Genomic DNA, 18274 nt, shown 5'->3' with positions numbered 1-18274 from the left:
TGGAAAAAAAACAAATTTATTTGTTACGTGTTGTCTAAGGCTGCTTTAACAACATTAAGGCAGAATTGAGTAACTGCAACAAAGTTCATTTGGCTCGTAAAACTGAGAAGTATTTGCTATCTGATCCTTCAAAGAAAAAGTTTGCCAACCTCTATTTTAGAGAATCAACTAAGTTTAGAGCAATTAAAATTAAAAAAACTCTTTTTACTACCTTTATTTCACTTCCAGGACTTTTTATTTCTTTGTGTAGATACAAGTTTTTATTGAGTATCATATTCCTGCTGCCTGAAAATTTCTTCTAAGATTTCCAGTAGTGGAAGTCTACCAGAAGATGACCACTCCCAAATCAGCAATGAGATGGGTTACAAAAATGAATATAGTCTCACCTAAACAGCACAACTAAGACTACCTTTGGTTTGTTTCTACTCTTATAAAATAGCTTTCCAGAGTTTTCTCATGCATTTTTCTAAACTTTTATTAAAAATATTTAAATATGTTAGAAAAATTTAATAGGACAAATGAACCCCCATGTGCACTCACCTAGAGTGGCCATTGTTATTATTTTACTGCACCTTATTTTCTACACTCATACACTAAATGTTTGTGTGTGTGTGTGTGTATACATACATACATATATATATATATATATATATATATATATATATATATATGTGTGTGTGTGTGTGTGTGTGTGTGTATATGTATCAGCTCAAGCATTTGGGAGTGTCATATAGCATGACCTTCCACCTCAAAATACTTCAAAGTATGTTTCCCAAGAAAAAGGACATTTTCTTTTCTTTTTTTTAATTTTATTTTGGTATCATTAATCTACAATTACATGAAGGACATTAGGTTTACTAGGCTCCCCCCTTCACCAAGTTCCCCCCACATCCCCATTCACAATCACTGTCCATCAACATAGTAAGATGCTATAAAATCGCTACTTGTCTTCTCTGTGTTGCACAGCCCTCCCCATGCCCCCCCAACACTATACATGCTAATCGTAATGCCCCCTTTCTTTTTTTCCTGCCCTTATCCCTCCCTTCCCACCCGTCCTCCCCAGTCCCTTTCCCTTTGGTAACTGTTAGTCCATTCTTGGGTTCTGTGCTTCTGCTGCTGTTTTGTTCCTTCAGTTTTCTTTTGTTCTTATACTCCACATATGAGTGAAATCATTTGGTACTTGTCTTTCTCCGCCTGGCTTATTTCACTGAGCATAATACCCTCCAGCTCCATCCATGTTGTTGCAAATGGCAGATCTGTTTTTTTCTTATGGCTGAGTAATATTTCATTGTGTATATGTACACATCTTCTTTATCCATTCATCTACTGATGGACATTTAGGTTGCTTCCATATCTTGGCTATTGAAAATAGTGCAGCGATAAACATAGGGGTGCATCTGAAAAAGGACATTTCCTTACATAAAACATGGCACAACTATTAAGTTCAGGAAAATAAAACATTAATACAAAACAATTTCATCTATTGTCCCAATGTTGTCCTTTAAAGCATATTTTTTTCTGATAAGTATCCATTGCATATTATGCATGCATTTACTTACCATATACCTTTTCACCTAGAAATTTGTCTGTCTTGTGTAGGGTGTCTAACATTAAGCCTTTTGATTATAATGTGAGAGGTTTACATTAAGATTTTGATTGCCAAGGCACACATTTCAAAGACATCCAACTTGAATAAACTATACTAGCTGTATGATAAAGCTATTATAAAAACAATTAAATAAGGAACTAGGTTCTCCCACCCATGAAGTTCCCTTTTTAAATGGGTAATATAAATCACTGACTACTTAAGTAATCTACTTTCCCTTTCCATATCATAATTTCCATTCTTATGTTGTAAATTCACCATAAAGAGTGAACCTATAAAACTTTCGGCACTCCAACCTCAAACCCTAATAAAGGCAGAGCTTTAGGTCCATTCTCCCTCACTCTCTCTCTACCTGTGGCCTCATTGTATGGCTCTCAGGTGTGCCATGTACCCTCCAGGACTTAAAAACAATAAATCTTGTTCTTCAAAGTTCCCTGGTGGTTTTGCTGAGGTTTATGCTACTACAGTTAGAGAAGAACCACAAGAACCAGTCCAGCCATAGCACTGATGATGGGGGAGGGAATGCATATGAAGCCTCCTACAAGTAAATCCTGGACCCAGGTGAAAGCTTCATGCATTCCTAGCCAAAACCATCATTACTGATAGTCTGGGACTGACATAATACTTTGTCTTTAATGAAATGATTTTTTTAAAGAGTACATGCTAGATGTTTTGTAGAAAGTCCCTCAACTTGGATTGTCTGCTAATCTTTTCTTGATTAGATTAACATTATGGTTATCTTCGCAGGAATACTATTTAAGTGATGCTGTGTCCTTAGAAGGGCATTTCAGGAGGCACACAATATTCATTTGCCCTGTTGTTGGTAATGTTAACTTGAGTCATTTTGTTAAGATGGGGTATATCAGATTTTTTTCACTGAATATCCTTTTCCTTTCGTAACTACTAAACACTATGTGAGTAGTTTTTTTTTAATTGTTTATATACCCTGCTTTTCAAATATATTCATCCAATGATTTTACTCCAGTAATGATGGTCTGTCAGAGGCTTGGTTTCTCAACTCTTTACTGTACTCAGAGTTGATTAGTAAAAAGTGGCTCTAAATTCTCAGTGTCAATATACCACACCCTTTAGGGCTTTTGTGTGTTTCTTGCCTTTTTTGTTTTCAGGCCTTTCTTGCCTAAATACTATGAAACAACCATACATTTCACTTTGAATTTCAAAAGCTTTTAGTTTAGCTTTCACCCTCTTACATAATCTTATGTAATAATATAAGAATATAGCAAATGTCTTTTGTGGAAAGTGGTTATGTATCTGTGGAATTCAAGCCTACAATTTTGTCTCTGTATCTTCAAGTGGCTGCTAAACAGTATACTGGTTTCTCCTTTTAGCTGTTGCTTTGTCTGGGCCAAGCCACAAACTTTAACTTACACCAAGAACTGGCAAATTCCCTCATTTAAGAAAACAGCTTCTATCAATCTGCTCACTTCTGAATGTTTTTCCTTAATATGTAATTTAGGATAATTTTAGTCCTTATAGCTTCCATAGCTCAATGATGCCTTTTCAAAAGCATTTTTGTATCATATCTTTTTTTTTTTTAGTTCTGAACTGTGAATGTGTAAGCTTGATGTAACCTTTTAAATCCTACCCTGAAGTCCAAGACCAATTCATATATTTACATCTGATGACTCCAATATCTGTATCTCCTATGGTTCTTTTTCTATTGGATATTTTTCCTCTTTGCTTTTTTGTCATATACACCATCTAATAATGTCATATACATTTGCCTAGTAATGTTTTTACTGAAGGACAGACATTTTAAATGAAAAATTGTAGAGATAATTTGAAGTTCTAAAGGACATTATCTTCCTCAAAGAGATAATTCATTTTATTTTAGGCAAGAAGGCTGAAGGCTGATCACCTTAATCCAATCATGAATTGAATGTTTTCTAGATTAGGCCTCACTCTTTATGAGGGTTGGTCTATTTCTCTTTCTATCTAACTGTTAGGAGTACAACCTATTAGGAGTATCATCTGAAAGCCTGGATTATATGTCATCTTTCTCTTTGGAAGGCCCTGAATTCCAATTTCCACATTCTGAAATAACTACTGGAGACTGCAGCTTGCAAACTAACAAATGTTAAATGGAAAAATGATGCTGAATATTGACTTTTCTGTACTTCCACCCTTCTGTTTGGTATCTTTGACTCTCTGTGAGATCTCTGTACCTCGCTCTCCAGTGTCTCAAACAAGATTGTGTATATGTGTGTGTATCTATACTACCATTTCAGATAGTATTAAATTCTCACCTTTGCTCGTTTGTTGCAGTTACCTGATATATATTTTACACTTGCATACATTTTATAAATTTCTTTTAGGTTTTAGGTGTCTCTCATGTACACAGCACAGTTAGGTTTTGCTTTGTTACCCAATCTGAAAATCTTTTTTTACTAATAAATATTTGTCTTTTCTTTTAACCCTTTATATTTATTAATATGAATATATGTCTGGACTTAGATCTGACCATTTTATGTTGTATTTTTGGTTTTGTAGTTTTTAAAATGTCTTTCAGTATGCAATCTTTTTTCTTTGCTTGGTGAATATATTTGCAATTGTTAGACATACTTAAATTATTTACATTTTTTATAGAAATTACTTTTACAAGTTTATACCTTACTTTAAGCCCTGTATTTTAATGAGTTAAATATACATCTATCACAATCAATATAACATTATCCTATTTCTATTCTTGTCTTCCCCTTATTCCATCATCTAAATTTAGTCATTAGTATTTTCTTTCTTACTGTTTACTTTTATATGGTTAAATCAATTTATACTTCTTAAGTATGAAATGAAGTTTTTCGATGCCCAACATAAAATGAAGTAAACTGCAAATATTCTTTACATTCCACTTTTAAATTGTGAGGTTTCTGTATAAATTGTTAAGGCCTGTCATACTGACATTTTCATCTGTGACTCTAATAGTCTACAGTTAATATATGTCAAGGATTGAGAACAGTGCCTTTACAAAGAAGTACATGTTTTGCAATGTATTTTAGTTATAATTGAACATTTAACTATATATAGTACCCACATGGTCCTTTTAGTGTATTTTCTTTATTCCTCACTTAGTGGGATGAAGCTCACATTCTGACAGTTTTCTCAAAAAAGTTCAAGGGAGTTTTTGCATGTAAATAATTGTATCATGTATCACTTTTTCCTACCTGAAGAATAGTTTGGAAGGATATGAAATCCTTGGCTGACATTTTTTTAATTGCATTTATTAGATATTATTCAACTGAATAGCATTGAATGTTGCTGTGGGAGAAATGTGGCTAGTCTGATACTCTCCCTATTATAGGTGAGGATCTTTGTTTCTTTTACTGTTCCATAAAGGATTTTTTCTTTACCTTTCAAGTCCAAGGTCTTAGTATTGACCATTCTCGATCATTTTTTTCCACATGCATTGTGAATTTTTAATATTTAGGTTCAAGAATTCTTTTATTTCTTAAAAAATATTTTTAATTATATTTGTAATCATGGGTTTATGTCCTAAATTTTATTTTTTTAATTAAATACTCTAATTATGAATAGGTTGGATATCTTTGCTTTCTATGTTTATCATGTTTTACCTAATGTTTTTTCTCCTATTTCTCCTTTCATTTATGTAGAGCCATATGATTATTTCTTTGTAATATATAAATAAAATAAAAATCCATAATGTTCTATAATGTTTTAAATTTTAAACTCTGTAGTCACATTTATGGCCAAAGTCATGTATTTGCAAACTGATATAAATGTTGTTCTCCACACAAGTCTTAATGATAAACGCTGTGCAACCTGAGGAATATCAGGAGAACACTACACTTGATAAGCATCAATAAGTATAAAAGGTTACATTTCGTTTCACATCAGTTATATGATAAAATGCAAGAAGTAAAATGTAAGAAAGTCTATTAATTTATCATTTATAATTCATGTAATAATTTTCAGTCTACTTATAAAGCCCCAGATATATAAAACTGTGAGGAAGTACCTATTGCAATTTTCTCGTTTCCTAGAAAAAATTCTGATATTCAAAGAGATCAGGTGACCTTTTCAAAACTCTATCAAGGAAAAATCTAATTTTTCATAGCTTTTTAATATTGGCTATAAGAAAAGCAAAAGCACCTGATGTTGTTTCAACACCCCTATTATAACTTTTATTTTTCCTCTGGTCTTTTAATTAGCTAAAATTGTTTGTGAAGATAAAATAAATTCTACAAAACTTATCATTTCATTTTCTGGGGACCATAAAAGCCTCCTCCAGGTACTCATTTTCAATTTCTATTTGAATGGACTATGAGCCAAATAAAATGAGATACTCATAGGTTTGATCACTAATATAGACAGTAACTACTTCACTTAGAAAAATATATTCTTTACCAGCATTCTTTAGGTGACTACATAAATATTGAAGAGAAATCCTTCAGAGGTTGAGACTTACTGCCACAAAACTCCTCCACTAGTGTCTAAAAAATTAATAATAATAACCATCCATAGAATGATTAATGCCATATACAAAGCAATTTGTTCAGTGCATGGAACATAATGTATCCATAATATATAATTGTGATTGTAAATTTACAGATTCAGAAACAAGGCTCAGCTACAGTAACTGAATTTCTTAAGGTCAGGTACTAGGATAGAAAACTAGGATTCAAATCCACTTCTGTCCATTTACCCCTCTCTGAAAATTTTCTTTATGTTGACCTGGAATCTTTCTTAACACAGTTGTCCCAGCTATCACTTTCAAAACAATAAAAGTTTATAGTGTCTCCTAAACATAACAGTCTAAAATATTTGATGATGGTTAACAGATAGCACACTAGGCTTTCCTTCTTTGAGTTAAATATTCCCTTTCTGGTAGTTCATCTTTAATATGACATGTGACTAATTTTAGAGTCTACTCAACAATCTGATTGTATTTTCTGCACATGATCCCATTTGTCCATGCCCCTTTCTAAAATGTAACATCAAGAAATTATCAAAACACTCCAGTTGCATTGTCAGTGTTAAGTACAAAGTAGGCCATTTAGAGGTCTAACTATTAACTGGGAATAATGAGGAATTGCTGTATTTTGGCTGAACTCAAGTACTGGGAAGAGAAAAAAATACTTAGAAAAAATATCTCCTTTCAGTTGGGTCATAATATTCTGCTTCTGACAGAAAGTGGTCCAAAATAACTACCACTTTTAGTGAATTCTGAAGATATAAATATGTTGGTTATTCTGCAAGAAGACACCAATGCTGAACCCAGAAAGTTCATGGGACAGTCACTATGGACAGCTGTTTTTCTTGAATTTATGAAGAAACCTATTACTTCTGCCACAGACAGGGGAATATCTGCTGCATGCCTTCTGTATGTTAAGTACAAGTTATACAATTTAATCCTAAATACTCTAAGGGTTATGGATTATTGCACCTATTTTATGTATGCTGAACTAAGGGATGGTAAAATATATTAGCATTCACTTATTTGCCTTCACAATAGAGATTAGAGATTTGACCAAAGTCATGCAGCTATTAAGGTGCAAAGCTCAAGTCTCACCTTAAGTCTGAGGAACTAAGAGCCCATGTTTTCCTACATGCCAAGTTACCACATAAGATGTGGTAGGCAGTCTCTAAGATGCTCCCCAGCTATTCACTACCTCCAGATATTTGTGCCCTTGTGTAATTTCTTCCCCTTGGATATGGGCTGGATGTAGTGATGCTCTTAAAAGAATAGAAAATGTTGAAAGTGATGTATTGTCACTTCCAAATTAGCAGAGACAGTGTCTTCCACCTGGGCTTCTCCTCTTGCTCTTTCAGTCACGCACTCTGAGGAAGGCCAGCTGGTCTATGGTGAGGCTACATGGCAAGGAGCTGATGTCTCAACCAAAAGCCCGGTAAGGACTTGAGGCCAGTCAACAGCCATAAGAGTGAGCTTGAAATCACAGAGTTATAGGGAATGGAGACCTTCTATTCTACAGGACTCTTGCAGTCTCATTCACCCTGGGACCCAGAAATAAAACAACAGTTGGAAAGCGTCTAGAACATCTGTGAAGGAAACTCACTCACTAGTCCTGGGGCATATTCTGGAGAGGCAGAAACTACTGAGACATTCTTTAGGGACAAAAACACTGTCAGGCTCCATTTTTATGAACACATTCTACATTTTTAGTGCCAAGGTCAGGGGTGCCATCAGCTCTAACCCGCCTATGTTGATGGGCACACCACCCCACTGAGAGCCCCTTCCCACCACTGCAGCTTATGCAATGACTGTGGCCCTTCAGCTATCTGACGGAGAGCACCACCTGCCACCATAGCACAGTCACTGCCCTACCACAACAGGTGGTTGCACACAGCTCATGCAGTAGCTGTCCCTTGAGCAACTGGCACCAGGGGGCACTGCACCTTTGGCTTCCATGGGACATATCCTATAGACAGCCACTTCTTCATGTCTGGGAGAGGTAGCTAATTTGTGTAATACACAGAAACAAAAACAGTCAGGCAAAATAAAGAGACACCGGAATACATTGCAAATGAAAGAATAAGAAAAAACCTCAGAAAAAGATCTTAATGAAATGGAGATACGTAATCTACCTGATAAAGAGTTCAAAGTAATTGTCGTAAAAATACTTCACAAGCTTGGGAGAAGGATGAATGAATACAGTGATAACTTCAAAAAAGAGATAGAGAATATAAGAAAGTACCAATCAAAGCTTAGGAATACAATAACTGAAATGAAAAATACACTAGTGGGAATCAACAACAAATTAGATGATACAGAGAGATTAGTGACTTGAAAGACAAGATAGTAGAAATCATCCAATCGGAAACAAAAAGAAAAAAGAATTTTTAAAAATGGTAATAATTTCAGGGACGTCTGAGGCAATAGAATATGTGCTAACATTAGGATTATAGAGGTGTCAAAAGAGAGAAAGGGGCAGAACACTTATTTAAAGAAATAATGGCTGAAACTTCCCTGAGCTGGGGAAGGAAACAGACATCCAGGTCCAGGAAGCACAGACAATTCCAGACAATATGAAGCCAAAGAGATCCACACCAAGATATATTATTAAATTGCCAAAAGTTAAAGATAATCTTAAAAACAGCAAGACAAAAACAACTAGTTATGTACTAGGGACCCCCATAAGGCTGTTGGCTGAATTTTCAGCAGAAATTTTGTGTAACTGAAGGAAGTGGCATGTTATTGTCTACATGCTAAAAGGAAAAAAAACTCTAACCACGAATACTCTACTTGGCAATGTTATCACTCAGAATTGAAAGAGAGATAAAGAGTTTCATAGACAATGAAAAACTAAATGATCACTAAACTTTCCTTACAAGAAATGTTAAAAGGACTTTTTTAAGCAGAAAAAAACGCCAAAGCTAGAAATAAGAAAATATATGAAAGAAAGAATTTTTCTGGCACAGGCAATTATATAATAAGGGTAGTGGATCAACCACTTATAAAACTAGTATGAAGGTTAAAAGACAAAACTAATAAAATCAGCTGTAACTACAATAATTAGTAGTTAAGGGATACTCAAAATAAAAAGATGTAAAATGCAATTTCAAAAACATAAAACAGTTGGGGTGTGAAAATATATAGTGCTTTTAGAATGCATTCAAACTTAAGCTACCATCACCTTAAAATAAACTGATATATATATATATGGTACAGAGAGATAGAGATACAAATAAAGTGATACATATACATATATATATATATGAAATAATAGACATACAAACAAAATAAAACAAAAGGAATCCAAAACATAGCACTAAAGAAAGCCATCAAACCAACAAGGAAGAAAGCAAGAGAAGAAAACAGAGAATAACTACAAATACAATCAAAAAACAAGTGACAAAATGGCAAGAAGTCCTTACATGTCAATAATTATTTTAAATTTAAATGGACTAAACTCTCCAATCAAAAGACACAGGGTGGCTGATCGATTATATAAAAGAAGACCCATTTATATGATGCCTACAAGGGACTTGCTTCAGATCTTTACAGACTGAAAGTGAAGGTATGGTAAATGATATTCCATTCAAATGGAAAAGAAAGCTAGGGTAACAGTACACCTACCAGACAAGCAGACTTTAAAACAAAGAGTGTAACAAAAGATAAAGAAGGGCATTATGTAATAATAAGGGATCAGTCCAACAAAAGGATATAACATTTATAAATATTTATACACCTAGTTATATAAATCAAATACTAACAGACATAAAGGGAGAAAATGGCAGCAATATAATAATAGTAGGGAACTTTAATACCTCATTTATATCTATGGATAGATCATTCAGACAGAAAATCATCAAGGAACCATCAGCCTTTAATGATACATTAGACCAGATGGACTTCTTTTCAAGTGCACTAGTAAAAATCTTCAGGAAAGATCACACGTTAGGCCACAAAACAAGTCTCAATAAATTTAAGAATATTGAAATCATACCAAGCATCTTTTTCAAGAAGTGTATGAAACCAGAAATAAATTACAAGAAAACTGGAAAAAGCACAAGCATGTGAAGACTAACAACATGCCATTAAACAATTACTTAGTCAATTAAGAAATCAAAATGGAAATCAAAAAATACCTTGAGATAAATGAAAATGGAAACACAATATTACAAAATCTGGGGGATGTACTAAAAGCAGTTCTAAAAGAGAAATTCATAGCAATAAAGCTTATATCAAGAAACAAGAAATATCTCAAGTAAATAATATAACTTGATAGCTAAAGGAACTAGAAAAAGAAGAATGAACAAATCCTAAACTTCATAGAAGAAAGGAAATAATGAATATCAGAGCAGAAAAAAAATGAAATAGAACCTAAAACCAATAGAAAATATCACTGAAACTAAGAGCTGGTTCTCTGAACCAATAAACAGAATTTATAATCCTTCAGCCAGTCTCACCAAGAAAAAGAGGGCCCAAGTAGATAAAATCAAATATGAAAGAGAGGTTACAACTAAAAGCACAGAAATACAAAAGATCATAAGAAACTACAATGAACAAATTATACCGCAACAAATTGGACAACCTAAAAAATCTGGATAAAATCCTAGAGACATGCAATCTTCCAACATAGGATCATGAAAAAAATAGAAAATATGAATATGAATTAACAGCAATGAAATTGAATCAGTAACCAAAATGTTGTCAACAAATGAAAGTCTAGGACCAGCCAGCTTCATAGGTAATTTCTACCAAACATTGAAAGAAGAGTTAATTCCTTTCTTTCTCATATTATTCTAAGAAAAAAATTCAAGAGGAAGGAGCATCTTCGAACTTACTTTACAAAGCCATCATTACCCTGATAACAAAACCAGACAAAACACTACAAAAAAAGACAATTTCACTCCAATATCTATGATGAACATAGATACAAAATCCTTAACAAAACATTCCAAAACAAATTCAACAATACATTAAGTGGATCCTATGCTATGATCAAATGGGATTTCTTCTAGGAATGCAGAGATCTGTAAATCATTCAATGTGATATACCACATTAACAAAATGAAGGATAAAAATCATATGGTCATCTCAAAAGTTGCTGAAAAAGCATGTGACAGAATTCCAGAGTCATCTATGATAAAAACTATCAACAAAGTGGATATAGGGAACATGCCTCAACATAATTAAGGCCATGTATGACAAATCCACAGCTATCATATTCAATGGTGAAATACTAAATGTTTTTCTTCTAAGATGAGGAGCAAGACAAATGCCCACTTTCACCACTTTTATGCAACATAGATTGGGAGGACCAGACATAGCAATTAGTCAAGAAAAGAAGTAAAAGTCACCCAAATTGAAAAGGACAAAGAAACACTGTCACTACTTGCAGATAACATGATACTATATATATATATATATGGAAAACCCTAAAGATGTCACCAAAAAACTGTTAGAACTAATAAATACAGCAAAGTTGTAAGATATAAAATTTATATACAGAAATCTGTTGCATTTCTATACACTAATAATAAACTATCAGAAAGAAAAATTATGAAAGCAGTGCCATTTATAATTTCATGGAGAAAAATAAAATACCTTGGAATAAATGGAATTGGGATGTGAAAGACCCACACTCTGAAAACTATAAAACAGCAATGATAGAATTGAACACAAATAAACAGAAAGACTGTGCTCATGGATTAGAGTTGTTAAAATGTCCATACTTCTGAAAGTAATCTACAGATTTAATGCAATCCCTATCTTAATCCCAATGGAATTTTTCACAAAACTAGAATAAGTTAATCCTAAAATTTGCATGGAATCATCAAAGACCCCAAGTAACCAAAGCAATCTTGAGAAAGAAGAACAAAGCTGGAGGTATCCCACACCTTGATTTCAAACTATACTAGAAAGCTATAGTAATCAAAACAGTATGATTCTTGCACAAAAAAAGTCACACAGATAAAGAAGCCCACACTTATATAATCAATTAACTTATGATAAAGGAGACAAGAATATACAATGGGGAAGGACAAATATTGTTTTGGAAAAACTGGACAGCTACTTGCAAAGAGAATGAAAGTGGACCAATTTCTTATACTATGTATAAAAATAAACTCAAAATGAGTTAAAGAAAGACTTAAATAAGACTTGAAACCATAAAACTCCTAGAAGAAAACATCCACAGTAACCTTTTTGTCATTGGTCTTAGTGATATTTTTTTGGATCTGTCTCCTTAGGCAAGGACAACACAAGCAAAAATAAACAAATCAAATGACATCAAACTAAAAATCTTTTGCAAAGTGAAGGGAACCATTAACAAAAATTAAAAGGCAGTGTAATGAATGGAGAACATTTGATTGGATTAGATTTGAAAATCTGAATATTTGCAAATGATATATCTGCTAAGAGGTTAACAAAGAACTCATACAAGTCAGTATCAAAACACAAGTTGATTAAAAAGTGGGCACAGCACCTGAGTAGACATTTTTTCCAAAGAAGACATATAGATGGCCAAAACACATGAAAAGGTATTCAACATTACTAATCATCAGGGAAATGAAATCAATATAACAATGAAATATCACCTCATGCTTGTTAGAATGGTTTTCCAAAACATGTAACATAACAATTGTTGGTAAGATTAGGAGAAAAGCAAACTTCATGCACTGTTGGTAGATGTGAAATTGGTGCAGCCATTATGGAAAACAGTATGGAGATTACTTAAAGAATGAAAAATATAACTGTCATATGATCCAGAAATAATGCTTTTGGGTACTTATCCAAAGGGGAAAAAAAAGTAATTTGAAGAGATATGATCACCCTATGTTCACTGCAGTGTTATTTACTATAGCCAAGATATGGAAGCAATGTAACTGCTCATTGATAGATGAATGGATAAAGAAATTGTTGTATACATACATATGTACATATATATATATCAGCCATTAAAAAAAACCCAAACCTTGCCATTTGTGACAATATGGGTAGACCTAGAGGTTAAGTAAAATAAGTCAGACAGAGAAAGACAAATACTATATGATTTCATTTACATGTGGAATCTAAAAAGCAAAACAAATGAATAAAAAAACAGAAACAAACTCATGGCTACAGAGAACAAATCGATGGTTGGCAGAGTGAAGGACTGTGCAATGGAAGGAATAAGTGAAGGTGATTAAAAGGTAAAATCTTTATGGTGATATAAAGAATAAGGAATATGTTAATAATATTGTCAAAACTATGTATGGTGACAGATGGGAAATGGACTTATATTAATCATTTTGTATGTAAAGAAGTATCAAGTCACAATGTTATACAACTGAAACTAACTAATAAATAAATACAATGTAAATGTGTCATCTTAACTCTCGATCTTTTTGATGACTATTTCATAGGGAAAAAGGGCTGGATTACAACTTTTGAAAGTGGCTGTCATGACTTTTATTTGCCAGTGTATTTCCAGTCCAGTTCATAAGAAGGACATGTATGAGTACTTATACTGAACACTATCTTATCAGCAGCTTAATTATGCCTAAGATTATATAATTCATCAGCATGCACCACAGTCCAATTGTACCTTTCCTGTTCTCCTTCTCCCTAGGGAGCAGTGCTGTAAAAATTTACACATTCAGTTGGCCAAAGGACTACTGGTATAAGTGTACTTGTCTCCACCAAAGGCGAGGTGTTCTCCCATCTGTCATGTACTAATCTACAGTCTTCACATAGTGCTTATACCTCTTCTTATGGAGAATAAACAGCAAAGGAGAAAATTAACAACAGAATAAATCTAGAATTCAATTAAAAATTAATAATATGTTATAATTAACTACAAAGGTAAATATTTCAAGCAGACAAATGTGTGCGGTAGTTGAAATCTTATTATTTAGCAAACTGTAATGTATAAGATGTTAATAGATTATGAATGACTCTTAAAAATGCATAAAAACTATGAAAATATTGACTGAGAATAACTTCTTCCTAGTGAATGAAAAGCTGACATATTTCCAACATACCAAAAAAAATTAGCAAAGTTCTTTTTATTTTTGAAGAACAATGAGGAGCACTATATGTAAATGTGTTTTCCATTTAAACATATCTAGCCTTTTCTTGTTGAGGCATGTACTGCTATTTATCCCCCAATATCCATTTTCTCTTTATTCCTTAGGGTTCCAATTTTTTACCAGGCCCATGGTTATTTGGAGAAATCGCTACAATTCTCAGCCTTTCTTGCCACCAGGTGTGACCCTCAGTACTGGCCAAAGGTTGGTGAGGAGGAAGTCCAAACAACTACTGTGGAGGGTCCTTATAGAAAAAAGGGTGTTTCCACCTTCATCTCTTTCTCCTCCCTTCTGATTGCTATAAAGGGTAGAGTTCCAAGATTCATCTTGGAATATGAGCTAGACTTCCTGGTAATTACGTATCTCTGTTGCTGATTTGGTAGAACCCCAGAATGTAAGCAACATATCCTTCTTTGCCACCACTTCCAATCCTACCCTCCTACAGTGAGCCTGGATGTGAACCATTACCACGGGATGCTGCTTCTGACTCCCCACTTCCATCTGCTGCAACACACTTCAAAACTGGGTCCCTAGAGGCCTAAAAGATAGTGAAAAACTGAACTACCCACCTGCTGGGTGGATCTGAATTAACAGAAACTCATTTCAAATGATCTGACACATGATTTCTATGTTCTAATCAAAGATTTGAACATGATAGCCTGGAAAAAAATCTCTCTAATATGTGAAAGAAAAAAGGAACTTAAAAAATACATAATTGAGGGCTTCTTTGAGTAATAACATTTCAACCAAAGTCAAGTCAGACCCTTCAGAACCAAGATGAAAGTTTTCTTTTTAGTGGTGTTCAATTTGGGAAAAACGAGCATGACTTTCCAAGGGCCTTTTCAGGCCTTTAAACAATAATAGTTCCTGACATAGTGTAAATACACAGATAACGAAATAATAGTTCCAGTCTAATTTTGCTGGAGGTTTCTCCCCAAATTTCAAAGTGTCATTAGAAAAATGCATGTTTTCTTTCCCAATAGCTAAAGATGAAATACATGTTGATGCTTCTGCTTATTTGCTTACTAAACTTTAAATTGTCTTTAATATCCTTTCCACAAATTTCTTGTTTTATACTTAACTTCCATTTGCATAAAACTGAACCGGGATTTGTTCTCATTTTCCCCCCCTTTTTTTAGCGTATATGGAAATTATATAACAGCCCCATTCCAGGCTGCAAATCCCTCTGTCCTCTGGTAGAGATTGTGGCACTGCATATGGGACTACTGAGCTAGTCTCTGTGTCTCCTGATATTATTCAGCACAGAGTTTTTGTGCCAGTTTTAGCCTTCTCGGCCTTTTCAGTTTACATTCCTTATTCAAAGAGATGCCAAAAAAACAGCAAGAAAGCATTTATTAAGTTGGACAGTGAGACATTACAGAAATGAAGGCACTGGATGGATGAGTATTTATCTTTACTAGGCCCCAGCAGCAAGCCTTGTTCAAATGCAATTTCTTGGTTTGGTGTTCACACTTTCTTCCTCCTTCAGTGTGTTGCAATCCTCAGATAACTAAAGAAAGGACCGTGAAAGTATTGCAACCATTTCTGGGAACAAGTAAGTAGGGACAAAGTTGTACACTTTTTAAATAAAATCATGACACAAATCTATGGAAGGAAGGAAAAAGAAAGTGCATTCTTGAATGTTTAGTAACTCAAAATGCAAGGTTTATGAAGGTATTCAGGGCTTAATTCTTTACCACAACTTGAGAACTGTATCAAAAATGCCTCACCCGGCTTCTGTAGCAGGGATGAAAGCAGCGCATCAGTGTTAATGTTCTGTGGTTTTGGTGGGCTTCCTTGTCTCAACTTCGACTGATCCTCGTCTGACTGAGAAGCCAGAAGTCCCTTCTCATTGATCCAGTAAGTTCCAGGCTTCTGACACTATCAGTAAGTTCCTACTGGTTAGCCCTAGACACAAAGTCATTTTTTGTTTTAATTAGAAAATGCAAATCTGTGTACCTTCAAATACACTGGGGCTCCTGCATGTGGAAAGCAAAAGCTTCCTGGATTTTAAGAAGATCTTTGACTTGTTTCTGCTTTTCCAGTCCAAGCACAATGACTGCCTAGAGAGCAAGGGTTAAGAACCTCTAACAAGGAAATACATGGAGACAGGTGAAGAATGCTCCTTTTCTATCCCCTGACTTCTTTCATATCTCCTGGGGCCACTAGAGAGGGATGTTTTGATTTTTTTAAATGCTTTGGTTAGTAGTTTCCTGATTTCGTGATTTGCAATGCTTACTCTAGATCTTATTTCTGTAGTCAAGTAATTTGCAGCCCTTTATACTGGCCTCAGGGAACTAAAGGAAAATAACTTTGATTGGTATTAGCAGAAATTTCTGACATGAGATTTTTCTAGTGTCAAAATTAAAGTATTTCCCAGGAACTCACAACTAGATTGAAAACTGATGGAAGACAAGAGTTGAGACTAGTATATTCTAATGTTACCCAGAATGCTTAGAATGTCCTGGGAATGTTAGTTACTCATGAAATATGAATCATATTTGAGGAAACTTATTTTACCAGATTATAACCAGTTTTTGAAAGGTTTAAAAAAAAGACTCTCTTATTTCTTGAGCATTCTTACTCAGAATTAGTTCATCATTCATTCATCCAACAAAAATGTATTGACTTACTCTGATGTAAAAACAAAAAAATAAATATTTATTAATTCGGGGAATGACACTTTAAAGATAAGACATAGCCTCACTCTACAGAGTTTTTTACTCAGTTAAAAGGTAATGATTTAGAAAAAATCAAAATTATTTTCTATTTCTGACCTTAAAGGCTTGGGGATATTGAAAATTCTACTGGAAAAAGTGCATAACAGAATAGTCACAAATTTCCTACATCTAAATGATATTGGAACTATAAGTGCATACCAACTGCAGGTATCAAATACTGGCGTTTGGAGTCAAATTTCCAATGAAACTGATTAGTTCTGCTTTTGGCCTGATTTAGATGAGATGAGTTCATGTGGAGCATTAGGGGTTAACTTTGTACCTGTAACAAAAGTTTAAAGACAGAAATTAAAAATCAAAACTGGATAGGTACAACTACAAGAGTTAAGGCTTCCTTGCAGAAGACTGAGATGATATGGCACCAATTTTCAATAGTTGAGCATCTCCATTGGTTTGAGATTGATGGGCCCCACTGTCTCCACCTCTCCCCTCACCTTATTATTGCAGATAACATATACTTACACACATCCTCAGAAATCTGGAGGTCAGAGCCAAGGAAGCTAGTCCATTCCTCGTTTGAGGTTGGGGAATTCCAAGTTGAATGATTTTTGGAGTCAAGTAGCTAATGAATATCTTCTTTTCTAATAGTTAGAGGTAGATTAATTGTGAAAAAATAGAAATTGATTCCTCCTCCTTTCTCCTTCTCTTTTAATGGTCCCTGTCTTCATTCACAGTGCAGTTCTTGCAGGAAGGTTGGAAAAGTAGCCTCTTGTGAATAGGAAGGTAAAATATACTTGTGCATAGAAATTCACATAAAATAAAAGAGAGAAGTGGAGAAGCTTGTTAATATAGAAGCCCCACTTCCTGTGCACAAATCACTGATTAGGTGCAAGAATAGTCAGCAACAGTGAGGATTCCCAGAAGAAATCACTTTCATTCCCACCATTCCCAACTCCTTTTCATGTCTCTATGAAAATACCCCTGATCCACATTTCAAGATGAAAAATATTAGTACATTCATCAAAAATCCCCTCTTGCTTCATGCCATCAGACTGAGGATGGGAAAATGAGCTCAGGGAACTGCTTATGAAATTCTTTGGAATGCAGCTAAATATAGGAAAACATGAATTACACTGCCCCATGTAAGTAGTAATTCACTGGGAAAAAAACAAAAATGGTGTCTGAAACCACAAAGCATTTGATGATTCTTAAAATTTGGCCTCAGAATCATGAGATTCTAGCCCCTGATCTTTTTTGGAGGATCACTATGACTGATATGAAAGTTAAATGTCATTAGTTCCCTTAAGTTACCATGGAAGATTTTTCCTAAAGTTAATATGTTTTAATTAATTTCTCATTTTCAGAACCTTAAATAAATGTCAGTTACATATTGCAAGAAAATACAACACTACCAGAAGTGGTGAGAAGAAAGTTATTGAAGGATCTGTATTCTCCCTGGTACAAGATCTTCTCTCTTCTC

General features: G+C 34.1%; 1 long non-coding RNA gene across 1 annotated transcript; it reads right to left on the bottom strand.

Moving 5' to 3' along the window:
• Nucleotides 1–1093: 1093 nt before the first annotated feature.
• On the bottom strand, nt 1094–17580 carry LOC118967444 (uncharacterized). The gene is made up of 4 exons (XR_005054474.2): nt 17317–17580; nt 16996–17116; nt 15847–16024; nt 1094–1397 (listed from the first exon to the last, which is right to left on the bottom strand). It is a non-coding gene; the product is annotated as an uncharacterized lncRNA (long non-coding RNA).
• Nucleotides 17581–18274: the final 694 nt, after the last annotated feature.

This window comes from Manis javanica, chromosome 13 (assembly GCF_040802235.1).
Source record: "Manis javanica isolate MJ-LG chromosome 13, MJ_LKY, whole genome shotgun sequence".
NCBI lineage: Eukaryota > Metazoa > Chordata > Mammalia > Pholidota > Manidae > Manis > Manis javanica.
Note: the sequence above shows the minus strand (reverse complement) of the source record. Positions and strands in the feature narration are given on the sequence as shown.